The sequence below is a fragment of the Blennius ocellaris genome (assembly GCF_963422515.1).
Source record: "Blennius ocellaris genome assembly, chromosome: 21".
Lineage (NCBI taxonomy): Eukaryota > Metazoa > Chordata > Actinopteri > Blenniiformes > Blenniidae > Blennius > Blennius ocellaris.
Genome location: NC_137670.1, coordinates 13,856,709 through 13,870,059, shown reverse-complemented (window position 1 = coordinate 13,870,059; position 13,351 = coordinate 13,856,709). Strand labels below are relative to the sequence as shown.

At 43.1% G+C, this 13,351-nt stretch overlaps 1 protein-coding gene across 1 annotated transcript in view; it reads left to right on the top strand.

Annotated features, from left to right (window-relative positions):
* vti1a (vesicle transport through interaction with t-SNAREs 1A) overlaps positions 1 to 13,351 on the top strand; it is a 113,254-nt gene that overhangs the window by 7,775 nt on the left and 92,128 nt on the right.

The window sequence follows — 13,351 nt, the reverse complement described above, 5'->3', positions numbered from 1 at the left end:
GGCTGTTGTGTGTGTTTGTGTTGTTGCTGCAGAATCTGGCCTTGTTTAGTAATTCATAAATCGCTGTATGTCTTGACTTGATTCCTCGCCTCTTATCAAAGCTTAATGAAGAGTCCAGTCTTTTGGGTTCCTCGTTTTTAGTCCACATTGTTTCATATCAATCTTGCTCAAGGTATTCCAGCAATCAATACTGTTATCAAACAAAGTAGCAATTACCGTGTTCAAACGAGTCATTTACACATTCTCACGTTCAAGCTGGAGAGAGTATTGTCTAATGCAGAATTTTGTCATCTTCATGTCGCAAAATATATCTTATCTTCAGGGTTAGGGTTATGTCTTTTGTTGCTTTGCTGTAATTGTTGTTGTTTCCTGATGTCAGTGTTGTTGCGCCGCTGCTCACAACAACACAGTAATAAGCCCAATGTGTAAATGTAGCTGACCTTGAGCGCAGCAGCACACTGCCGGCCCCTCAACAAATCAGATTTGGTGTGATTGAAATCTTGGCACAGGTTGTAAAAAAAAAAAAAAAAACACGCTGAAAATTGACGTTTCAGAATCTTGAAACTATTTCACACGACGCTGACCTAGGAAAAGTGCAACATTTAACCTTGTCAGTAACACAGAATTGTATGTTTATATTTTAGAACCTCCCCTCAAAAAAGACCTCAACTTCTTATTTTCTGGTAAAACTTTAAATTGGAGATGCGAGATGAGAAGATCCAGTGTTTTCAGTATTTTTCTGATGAAAAAAGCTTTGATACTATAACTTCATTCATATAAGAAACACGCAAAAAATACACCCAAAATTCTGTGACTTTAAGACATTGGGAATATTTCCCTGAACCCAGTGTCGTGCTGTACAGAAAGACTTTGTCTCGACCTGTATGCACACATATATGGCATGCCTCCAAATTTCTCCTGTCTGCAAATAACAATAACCAAAGGAAAAATGCGTAAACAGCCCATTTAAGTGAAGATATCGTGTGCCAGTGATCTGTGAACACGCCACTGAGCTGTGCTGGCTGAGATCACAGAGCAGATCTCTGTTTGCTTTCCTCGCGATGGGCATTTAATTGGCTGACGATTAATCTTTAACTTTTCTTCTCCACACCCGTACGGCGCCTAATCGGCAGGCAGTTAACACCCGCTGTGGCTGATATTGGTGTTAATTTTCATTACTCGCCATTTAATATCTACCTGAGGGGCTTATGTGGGAGGATGTGCTTTCTTTAAACATTCCTCCGTTGGCTCTGCAGTGCCAAACCTGGCATGTACAATGTGTGTAGAAAAGAAATATATGTTGTGGCCCAATAGGCTCAAATGCAAAGAAACAAGTAGCAGGGGGGGAAAAAAAGCTCTAGTGCAGAGACAGCATAAGAGTAACAGCTTGTTCCTGACTGGGCCGGCCCAGTTTGATGGTAATTTTCATTTTTCCCCACCTCTGTGTGTGGCGCAGGCCACATCAGTGCACATTTAAAACCAGGATCACCCACCTCACAGAGTTACACCGAGTATATCTTGTCTCCTGTAAATCTGATGCAAGTGCTCTGAAGGCAGGAAGTTCAGCCCCCCCTCAGATGTGCTTCAGATGTGCCAAATGCTATAGCCGAGCTCAGCCTCTCACTTCCTGCAGGCCGAGGGAGGACATGACACTCGGCTCGAAAAGGCGCCTCGTGGAGGGAAGAAAAAAAAAAAAAAGGCAATCCCTTTTCTTTTTAATGTAAAAAGCTCCGGCTTTGTTGTGCTTTCCGTGGATATCAAGGCCTTTCCCTTCCCTCGCTCCCCCCCCACACATACACTCCCACCCCCTACTGGCCTCCCATGGGTATCTCCCCCCTTAACCTGCTCTCTCATCCTTCCATTCACCCATGGTTTGAAGTATTCCTACCACCGGTGTGCCAGCTTGAGACCACAATTCTTGCTCCTTTTCCGAACAGGGCCAGAGACGACCTCTGTAACCCGTCCATTTCATCCACTTATCTCGCGCGCTTCCCAAAGGGTGTGTGTGTGTGTGTGTGTGTGTGAGAGAAGTAGCTTTGGCTTTAGTTGACGGCTTCATTCTGATAATAAGGGGACCGTGGGATCCTTCCGGGCCTCGGCCACGACAAACAGGTGTTAAAGCAGCTACAAGGGGGCGGGGCGCCCTCGCTGGAAAAAAAAAAAAGAAAGTCAGCTAGAGTGTGCAAAAAATGTAAAAAAAGGACAATGAAAATCCCATTTGATGAGGTCGGCTTGTTCAAGTTCAAGGAAGCAGAAGGGCATTGCTCTTAGTCGCGACTTTGATCAGAGAGAGGAGAGGCCTAATCTGAGCTTAATCTCATGAAATCTATTGGGTAAACAGAGCCGGCGTTTTTCAAAGGACCAAGTCAGGTCGGTCCCAGTGGGCAAGGTGGGGGACCCACTGACATCTGCTGTGTCACACACACACACACACACACACACACGCACGCACATCATAATCCAGCTTTGAGGGTGCGACTCGAATCCTGCGCCATCTTCAGCGATGCTTCCGACTTGAGCGTAATGAGATGCCGGCCGTAAAGTGTCATGCGCAACGTTGGCTGAGATATTTGGAGATGGGCTTTTTTTTTTTTTGTCAGTCCTGAAAAGTCTCTGTTGTCATCACGTCTATGAATATCAAAGTCCCCTCCTTCCTCTTTGCGTTTCAAAGGCGTTCTTTGTCACATTGAGAGGTCCACGTTCCCTAAAGCGACGTAATAGAAGAACTTATGGCGGCGCAACGTTTAGCTAAAACTATATTGAGCAGAATTTAGGTTCCTCCTCAGTGACTTTGACTAAAACGACTGCAATCATGATTATCGCTAATGAATGATGAAATGATTAATCCATTAGTAGGTAAACAAAGAAATAAATGTTTGCCAATTATTGCTATTTTCATATTGAAGTAATGTTTTCTCAATTTCAAGCAAAGCCTTTTTTTTCCTCCCCGAGTTCCAGCAATTTGTCCCTACTTTGTTGTGCATCGCTCTTTAAATAATAATTAGATTAATCACTAATTAAAACAACCGTAAGCTGCGTGCTGGAGCATCAATTTATCATTGGTGAAACATAATTGAAATAACTTTTGTCCAACCTTCTGGGCCGTTTCATTTCTCAAAAGAAATGTTGGTCTTGAATGAGGAAAAAGGCCCACCTCTCTCAGTAATTACTCCACGGCACCAACAAAGTTTAGAACGCCGCGTTCTTGTTGTCTGTGCCTGTTTCTGAAAACCTGAAGGTCTCTTAATTGCTTTCTTGCAGATGATTGAGAACGTGTGACTTAAGAGTGGTAGCAGCTGGCGTGGCTGTTGACGCCTCCGTGCAGCAGATGGCAGTATTGCCATAAGAATCCCTCCTCACTCGGGGAACGTTGACAAGGACAATATTGGGCACATTTACCAATTACTTTGCCCTTCTGATGTGTAAGTGGACTCGCTGTGAAAAGTTCTTTCCCATCTGACTATGCCCAACCTCGCCTTTATGCTTCGCTCGAGAGATCGAATGCAGTATTACCAAAAAAAAAAAAACAACACAAAAAAACCTGTCCTTGTCGAAGGAGCCCGTCGGATTAAAAACATTTCTTCTTGCAGGCTGACTTCCAACTGCACATGCTGGCTTTTCTTTCTTAGTCCAGGCATGCTCTCAAAGTTAATCAAGGAAGCAAATCAAATACCCATGAAGGCACACTATAGCGTTGAAATACCTTTTTGCTCCTGTATTGTGAGTTTTACTTTATTATTATTTTTTAATTACTCCTGCTAACAAATGCTGCTATATCTTACATCTGTAATATGTTTCTGTCATTTCTACAGTAACAAAGACACTTGTGATCAAAATGTGGATCCTTGACTCTAAAAAGGGTTAATTAAATGTCGTTAAATAAAAAGCGCCGACAAGTTTTATTGTTGACTACTGCACCTTTTTTCTTTTTTTTTGTCTGTCAGTACACGAGAGCCTGTTCTGGTCAAGGCAGTTTTGTTGATGCAGTAAGAGCAATGTCGTCCGATAATTTCCTTTGATCCACTTTAGTGTTGGATTTTCAATAGATTTTCAGTAGTATTCTATCAAGGACAAAAAAAAAAAAAAAAATCATTACCAGAAACAAAAGGCCTGGCTCAGGCTTTATGTGAAATTGGTGAAATAAGTTGTTCCAGTGTGTGGGTGAACTCAAAGATGAGATCAAATGTGATCCGGTCCAAATGTAATTCACCTGAAGTGCAGCACTCAACAAGCTTTATTCAGTCAACTTCGATATGATGATGATGGAATTGTTGCTTTATGGATGTGGATGTTAAATCGCGAGGCCAGCCGCCACAGGAATACTGCTGCTCCGTCCTAATTGCCGTATTGTTTGGGGCTTTAGTCATGGTCAAGAGGCACGTCTGCGTCTGCAGTTTCCTTTCATAAAAAAAAAACAACTTTGAGATGGAATGCCTCCTAGTGTCCACCCGGGGAGACATGGTTTTTATTTCCAAGGAGTCTGCCAGCCTTGAAATATTGAGCAGCTTATTTGGCAGGTACACTTGAGGTGAATGGAAATAAAAGCCTGTTGGTACTCAACATTTCCCCCTCCATATATCAGTTTCACAAGTGCTTCCCAGTGACCTCATGGAGACGATTCCAAATCCCGCTCTCGGTTGCTCCAGTCGTCGGGTGAACTGGGCGAACGGGATGTTTTTTTTTTGATTCACTTTAAAAGTTTGGATTGTGGAAAAATGCCTTAATTTAAAAACGAGCAAATACAAGGATAGCGCATCCTTTATTGATCAAATTAGAGGTTTCAAATGTGACGAGACCGGATTGAGTTGTTGTCGAGGAACTAATGAACGACTCTTGACTTTTCCCACACAGCAGCTCGGCTCCACGCTTGAGTTGCCGGTGATGCTGCTATCAGAAGCCTCTTTTTCTGGTTCCAACCCCCACAGCTATTTGTTGCCTCTCATTCTAAGGGTCATCCACAAGCTGTCCGTCACCGGTGATGAATTATCTTTTTTCCAAGTTGGGTTTTTTTTTTTTTTAAACTTCATATTGAATATAGGGTTTTGTCTCTGTGTGAATATTTCTCTGCTGGAGGTTGCGGTTGCGTGTTTGTACTGTGTTTGCTCCCAAGTAGAACCGAACCCAGGCAGATGAAGATGAGGGCGCTTTTTCACTTTCACCACGTTATCTTCACCCTGCTTTTTTTAAATTTATTTTTTTTAATTAATTAGCGAGCATGGGCATTTCAAGGTTGCAAGGGGAAACCGTCCAACTTTCAGCTGTGGTCAATAAACCCATTATGTTTTGGCACAAATATGCAACTTAAACAGAGAAAAGTAAGTGTTCCCCAAAGTCACTTATGAGAAAAGTTGAGCATTTTACTTAAGAAGCTCTGCTGGCGCAAATGTTCTCAGTGTTATTTTAATGACAGATGCCGATAATTATGTTGAGATTTAGGTTTTGAAGAGAGTTTTTCGGACCACTGCGAGCCACACAGTCCAGATTATACACCAGTGTTGTTGTAATCCATCTGGAAGGGTTCTGTGTTGTCTGCCCCTTGTCCTCGTTATGGCGACTCCTGCAAGCAACAACATGACAGACAACATTAGTTGGATGTTAGACACTTTAAATCGCCTTAGGTTGCCTTGGCTTACTTGCTCTCATTAAACACAGAGGAGTAAAGGCAGATTGACTCGTTTCATGGTTTGTTGCTTAACAACCCATCAACAACACCAAAGTCTAATCACTCATAACCAGTTATAAAAAGACTCGCTCATTTGTCAGGGATTTTTTTCCTCCCCCCCCTTATATTTCCTCTGTGCTGAGTGCAGATTTAAGATGTAAGCAAATAGATCTTCTTCTCTACTTATGAATTATGGCTTTCATTTGGAAGTCGTCGTGCACAGTATGTCTTCCCCGAGCCTTTTGTGGATTTGTGGCACTGGAAGCTTTTCCATGTCCTCTTTACGGACACCAAGATGGGATTCATTTGTGGATTAGCCTTTTGTCACTCGTGCTGGAACCGTCTCTCTCTCTCTCTCTATGGGTTTGATGGCGCGGTGGCGGAGGAGGGTCAGATCTGGGTTGAAGGACAGTGCCTCTGAAAGGACGCATAAACGCATTGTCCAAAAGTGCCACGTTTGGGTTTGACTGTTGGGGGGGAAACTGAGAAAGTAAACCAGAGTTAATGCCTATCCTGCCACAAGAATTTTCTTGTCGTGCACATTTCATGTGAAAGGTATAGGTTTGTTTGACATATTCTGAAAGGGAAGGAAACATTCTGGAATATTTATGTCGCTGTAAAGAGCGTAAGAGTGAGTTGAGTAGAATAACACTTAACTTTTAACCAGACATGATGCAGCAATAGGGAAATACATCCCCCCCTGTATTTAAAAAATTTCTGATTAAAAGTGATTGTGTTATTTTTCTTAGCCACTAGAAAAAAAAAACATGAATATTCATCTCTTTGTTCTCATCCTGCTCTTAAAGTTGCATGTGAAATAAAAGTTTTGCTTGCATTTTGATTTATATATGACGTGTTATTTTAATATGAATATCCAGCGGAGGGAAGTGAGTATTATTTCTGAGTTTCTACCTTCATTAACAACGAGGTAACACAAGTTCTTGTCAGGAGTGGCCTCGCAGAAATATCACATCGCCTGCAATTTGTAAGCACATCACCCTCCGCTCCCTCCCCGCGTCTCTTTATACGTTAACTCTCGTCTCGGACGGCCGGGGGTATCTGCATTCTGCCTGGAGCGCAGGATTTGTTTGGCAGTGTGCAAATTCGGCCGTTATCCTTCCACGCGATCGCTTCCTCCCCCCCCCCCCCCGCTTATCTCTCCTGGCCTCTCCAAAGTCACCGCACTTCCACACAACAGTGACAGCGATCGGTATAGCTTTCAGACGCTCGTCTGGCTCCGTCTGCCAAGAAGCGAAGGCCCTCCCAGGTCTCCTCACTGTCCTCAGGGCTTGTGAGATTGAGTGACTGGAGTGAGTGGGGGCCAAAGATAATAAGGGGAGGGGGGGGGGAATATAAAGACACGGAGCGATGATATGATAACACCCCCCCCCCCCCCCACACTTCTCCCTCTCTTTACTCCCCTTTCCACCTCCCCTTCACTTTCCTTTCTGTTCTTCTTTCTGTCCTACCCCCGGTTCCCGTGCACCGAGCCTGTCCCACGCAGTAGTGTAAACCAGAAGTGACATGTGACACCCACTCCCCAGTGATGTGCTGACAAGCGGGTACTAGAATAGGTGACAATGTTTTCTTTTTTTTTTTTTTTTTGCCAGACTGGCTTAAGTATGGCGAAGGGGGTTCATGAAGTATTTATGAAATATATTATGAATCATCGGGTCTGTGGTTTTTTTTTCTTCTTCTTCTCTGTATCTTAGGCAGCGGCATTTGCTTTTTAATAAGTAAGCCTCGGAGAAGGCAAGACTGGGAGGGGGGGCAAAAAAAGAAAGGGGGGGGGTAAATAGACGAGGAACTCCTTACATTTAATGGCACTTGCTGCCGTCTCTTTATAGTGGAAGTTCCATGTTTACACATGTTTTAACCCCTGCTCACAGCCACTTCACACAAACATGCACTGCACACAATTAAACTTCGTTTCTCCCTCTCATCCTAAGTGTTTCTAATGAGGGACCGTGCCGGAAAGAAAGGAAAAGCGTTTTTGCTCTCAGCGACCGGCAATTTTGCCTTTTCTCGGCTGTTTTTGAAGCCTGCAGTGGAATCTGGCTGTGGCCTTGATCAGAATTACATTGTGGACGATGAATTAAGGTTTTTTTTTGTGTGTGTGTGTGTGTGTGTGTGTGTGTTTTTTTTTGTTTTTTTTCAATTATCCCAGAGGTTGGCCAGCATTAGAGCATCAGCTTACTCCTGCAGTGAGACTAAACTCTTTAGTTTTGTTCTCATCACCACAGAGCACTCGTTTGTTCTCCGTTGTCAAGCCTTTTTGTGCATTCTTGTCTTTTGTGTGGTTTCACTCTCAAATGATTCATTTTTGTTTCGGGCATTTCTTTCCCTGTCGAGAAAACGATCCTGTTTGTTCAAAAACAATTTAGATATCAAATTGCTCATTAATTAATGTCAGTTTCACAATACACTATTCACTTTTTTTTTTTTATTTTATTTTTAAGTCAAACAATTTTTTTTCAACTCTTGTGTTTCTTCAAAACGTTGGATGTGTTTTATTTTCTTTACCCTTGTGTGTTTTTCTTCTTTTTTTTTAACTTTCTGAAGAGGTATAAGCAGCTCTCAATTAGCTACTTTTTTTTTTTTATCATTCGGAAACGGCTGTGGTGAATTCCTGTACAGAACCTGCAGACGCTCTGGAAACTGGTGAGTATATTGGGAAGTTCAATAGGGCACATGTTGGAAGGGCTTTCCAAGGGGCCTTGACTGGCCTCATCAGCATTTGAATGCATCCCGGCTCGTGAAATCACAAAGTATACATAAATATATAGAGATAATGATCTGACTAAGTCCCTGTGTTTGCTGCGGTATTCTTATGCTAACGAGCGAGCTATTCAGCGCCGACAATGGCCACATTACAAGAAAAGGCAAAGCACTGAAGGAGATAGTCTTCTGTGTGCCTGTCCACTGAGGGATGTGCACATGCACATGCTCAGCAGGCCCCGACTCTTCTCCCTTTGTGTCTAGGTTTTTTTTTTTATATTATTTTTTTTTTATTATTACATTTTTCAATTTTAGATAACACTCCAAGAATAGACATCAAACAAAAATGAATCATAAATCGAGGTCAGGAGTGAGCCTCTTTCCAAAGCAGAGAACGGGGTTAAAAGTGAAGGTATCTTTAAAAAAGATGGGGAGACTGATAGGAGAGGAGCTCTTCTCAGCAGAGGGTTCAGTGAACCATATGTAGGTGCCCACAGGCTAATGGGCCGGTTGGTCCCTGGCTTGCCAGGTATCCTGTATGCACATCTCCAACCCTCCCCTACACACACACACACACACACCGACAGACACACACTCTCTCTCTCTCTCTCTCTCTCTCTCTCTCTTTCTCCTCGTCATCCTCCAGCACCCACCTCTCCCACCCCTCCCACCTTCACTCTGTGAAAAATACCTCCTCCACTTTCCTCTAATCTCACCTTTTTCTCTGGTGCTGACCCGGGGAGGCCCACTTTATTCCCCACTGCACGCCAGAAGCCAGCGTTGTGATCGGAGCCCGGGCCCCTGCGCCGGTTCCCCTCTCCTCTCCTCTCTCCTTGCCCTGGCTGCCCGCCTCCCCGACGGCTCTGCTCTATTGATTTACTCCTCCAACCAATGCTGTCTGTCTCTGTTTCGCACCACCAGCACCTCGGTCCCTCATCTCTATAACCCTCCCTCCCTTTTCCTCGTTTTATTTTTTTATCTTTTCCCACTCACTCTCTTCTTTCTGTCTTTTCACACTTTCTTTTTTTTTTTTTTCCCCTCCTGCCTTTCTTTCTTTCGGTCCCCACCTACACAACCACGGGCATCGGGAAGAGAAAACCCCGCACGGAACAAGAGAGAAGGAGGGAAAGGGAGATGAAGGATGGGGCGTGTGGGAGGGGAAACGGGGCCTTTGATTTTTCATTAGACGCACCTTCATATTTTAATATTGGGTTTAATCGGGCCCTCGTGCCTTAAAGAAATAACCACTGAGAGATGATCCCTCGGCCTTCAAAAAGTATATGGTGCTTCTTCAATCAAAGCTCTCCTTGAATTTGCTCTTTTGTTTGGAGTTCCCGTGCAATCCCCCCCCCCCCCCCCTTCCTCTCTTCCTTGGCTGTCTCTTGGCCTCTCACTTTGTGGTTACAGTCGTTAGGCTTATTGACTGATCTCGGCTGTACTTGGCAATCGAAATGACTTTGACAGGGAAATACACCACCGGTATCACAGAGGTATAAGCATGAAAGGCCCCCATCAGAATAGTGTAGTCTTCCACGGGCGAACTGTTAGATATTTTACCCCTGAGATAAATAAATGGTGTTTACTTCCGAGTTGATATAGAAACGGACAGCTTTCATGACATAAAATCAAAAATCAAAAAAGAAAAGTTACTGAATTCTAGTCTAAAAACTAGATTAATCTAAAATATCTTTCTTTTTTTTGGTACAGTCGACTCAGTTTTCTTTAAATAGCATGTTTTTTGAAGCTGAAACAGTCTGTCATCCTAAAAAAAAAAAAAAAAAAAGTTTCATCACCCCGCACCTGCTCGGATGCGTTGCCGGCTCATTTCATTACCTCGCCGTGGTCGATCGTTCACCTTTATTTGTGTTTTCGACGACTTGCTTTCGGCGCGACTCCTTGAGGTATTCCGTGGAAGCGGGGGAAATACAATGCGGCGTGCGTGGAAGCCACCAAAGCGCCAACCTGTGAGCTAATGAGAGGCCCCATGCTGTTATCTGAGGCTCCGGCTCCTCTACCACTGCCGCACTTCTATTAGGGGAGCGAGAACACACACCGGGCTACCGTTCACATATGTTGCGTGCGTGCGTCCTCTGAAGGAGGCTTCCCCGGGATGCAAAAGGCTCATAGACGCCTCCATCCTACACACACACGGTAGCCGCCGCGTGCGCGCAACAGACAGAAGCGAAAGGATTCAATGGCACCAAAGACCACAATGAAACAAAGGCACAAATGACACCCTCCTGTGACAATCCCAACTGGAGCTGCTTCCATGTGTCTGATAATATATCAAATGTATTTAAAAAGAGCACTTAATTGAACAGCGTCTCCCAATTTGTTTGTGTTATTAGAGAGCGGAAGACGCAAGACAACGGTTTGTGTGTGTGTGTGTGTGTTTATATGTGTGTGTGTGTGCGCGTGCGCGCTGAAACCCCCCCTGCCGAGCAGAGATGCATTATTTAAGATGCTGTTGTGATACTTGTGCCTGCTTAAAGGTCTCCGCTTCCTTTTAACGCCATGCCGCATCAGTTCACCTCTGCTCCCACTTGTGTGTGTGTGTGTGTGTGTGTGTGTGTGTGTGTGTGTGTGTGTGTGGGGGGGGGGGTAACCAGAGTGGGACCTGCTGGCACTGGTCCACACATCACCTGGGAAAAAATCACAGCAGGGGGTGGGAGTGCAAGCGACACACATAACCTTTCAGTTCCAGCGTTTAACGCCCATTTCAAATGAATAGACAGTTTGCGGTTTCAAACCCGAATTTTGATAACTGTTCTATTGTTGGAGCGATTTTTGTTGACTTCATGCGCTCACTGTGCTTTTATATTATTCTACCTAAAGTTGTTTTTTCTCCCCCCCAAGTGACAGTTTTATACTGTAATAACAAGATAGATAAAAAAAAAAAAAAAAAATGAAAGGTTTAAACGTCAGTTGGAAGCCGGACATGAGAGTTATTAAGGCAAACTGGCCCAGTCGCTCTCCTACTGGCAAAAAAGCCTGTAATGGAACATAGTGTTATAAATTGAATATGGTTAATTACTCTTCATGCTATGCCACCAGCCGTGTGTGCTGGGTGAAAAGGAAAAGCTTGGGAAAGTAGAGGGGGAAAGCGTCTGCAGAGGAACTTCAGGGCCCCTCATTACACTCTGCCCCTGGGTATTTTTACGCCTTTTATTTCCCGTCTAATGAACTGTTTACATTTTTCTGCTTTCTAGGCGCCACAGTTATTCGACTTGTCCTTGTGTCGCTCGTTGCACCAGAGAGGGAAAAAAAAGCAAGGAGGAGAGGTGCGGGGCATTGAAACGTGTATATAAATCTTGGTTTATTTCAGTGTAATTATTTGAATTATTTTCCATTACAAAGACCGTGACTGTAGACTGCTTGGAATTACAATTGGGAGGTATTGTTTTGCAATTCTTAACACATTCTCAGTTTGATGTTTTTAAAATTTACCTTAGCATGAAGAAACATAAAAAAGAAATGATCCTGTTTATTTAGACGGTATATATCTATATATATATTAATGCATGGCCAGAGACTATAAAGAAACTACACAGAGAAGAGATCCATGCATTTATAATAATTGAATTAATATCATTTCCTGCTCAAAAGATTATGCCGGACTGATTTGCATATCTGATATGAATTGTTATGCATGCATGTGTAATTACCTTTTGATGGGCAAAGAAGAATACTTTCTTCATCTGCTCTCCATGTCAACAGAGGTAAAACGTGTGTTTTTGACAGGACACCAGCAGCCCCCATTGCCGCATTTGACGGGATGTGTGGAGTTTTAAAGGCAGGCCACTTTGCATAAAGTTAAGATGTACCTTTGTACTTTTCTTGTGTGCTTCCGGGAATAGAAGCAAATTCTCACCCAAGATTAAAAAAGTGACAAAAGACAGACCTTTCAAAGGGATTAAAAAAAAAAAAAAGTCTCTCTCTCTCTTTTTCTTTTCTTTTCTGAGCAATAAGGTATCTTCTGAGAGTGCTCATTCTTTTTTAGATTACAAAGGCTGATTAGTTGGGTTTGTCTTAAGATGCAGGAGTCTGTGTCTGCGCACTGTAAATAGAAAGTCAGTTTTTAGAATCTCTTCTTTGTAAAGAAGTCGGTTTTCGCTCCACAACATATGACTGATAACAGCTTCTCAAACCTGAAGAATGACACTGGCGTCACTTGGCACCCCGGCTTTTAATCAGAATCTGTTACTGTATGAAGCCATCAGGATTGCACCTTGCTCATATTCCCCATCAAAACGAGGCGACGGTAATCGCTCAGGAATCTGTTGTTTTCCAGAGGGGGAATCCACAAACTGGAGTGTGTACCGCAGGTAAAGGGGGGGGGGGGGGAGCAGCGGCAACACTTTCATTTCAATGACATTCTTGAATTCTTTATACTCCCTTTGTCATCTGCTCTGTTCTCATTGCAGAAGCCCCTTCATCCATTCATCTGTAACAAACAGCTATTTAGAAATACCCTAAAATAAAAAATAAAAAAATCCAGCATATGTTTTGAAGGCAACATAAGCTTCAACATTTAAATCTGTGCTGCTGCCAGACTTCCTCGTCTCAATTACTGGTGAAGTCGGTGTTCCTCCTAAGTTGCACTGCAGCTCTTTAAGATGAAACTTCGCTTAAATTGAATATGTGGGTGTTTTTCCAGCAAAAAAACAAAAAAAAAGCCCAATAAAAAAAGCACGTGTTGGTGCCTGTTGTACAACTGCTGTCTTATTATTGTCTTTATTGTCTTTCTGGGTTTCGTCAATTGTGCATTATTCTTTAATGTCACAGTGGCCATTGCAAAGAAGTTGGAACATGCTGACTGTAACTCTTAGTAGTCAACATCACTCTCATTTCTGTGTTATTTAATTTCAACCATGACTGAGTTTGAGAATATAGAAGATGAGGTGGAAAGTAAGTCTTATGTGATATTTGGTTGTTTTTTTTAATCAAAACTGTGAAGGAAGCACTTGTGAA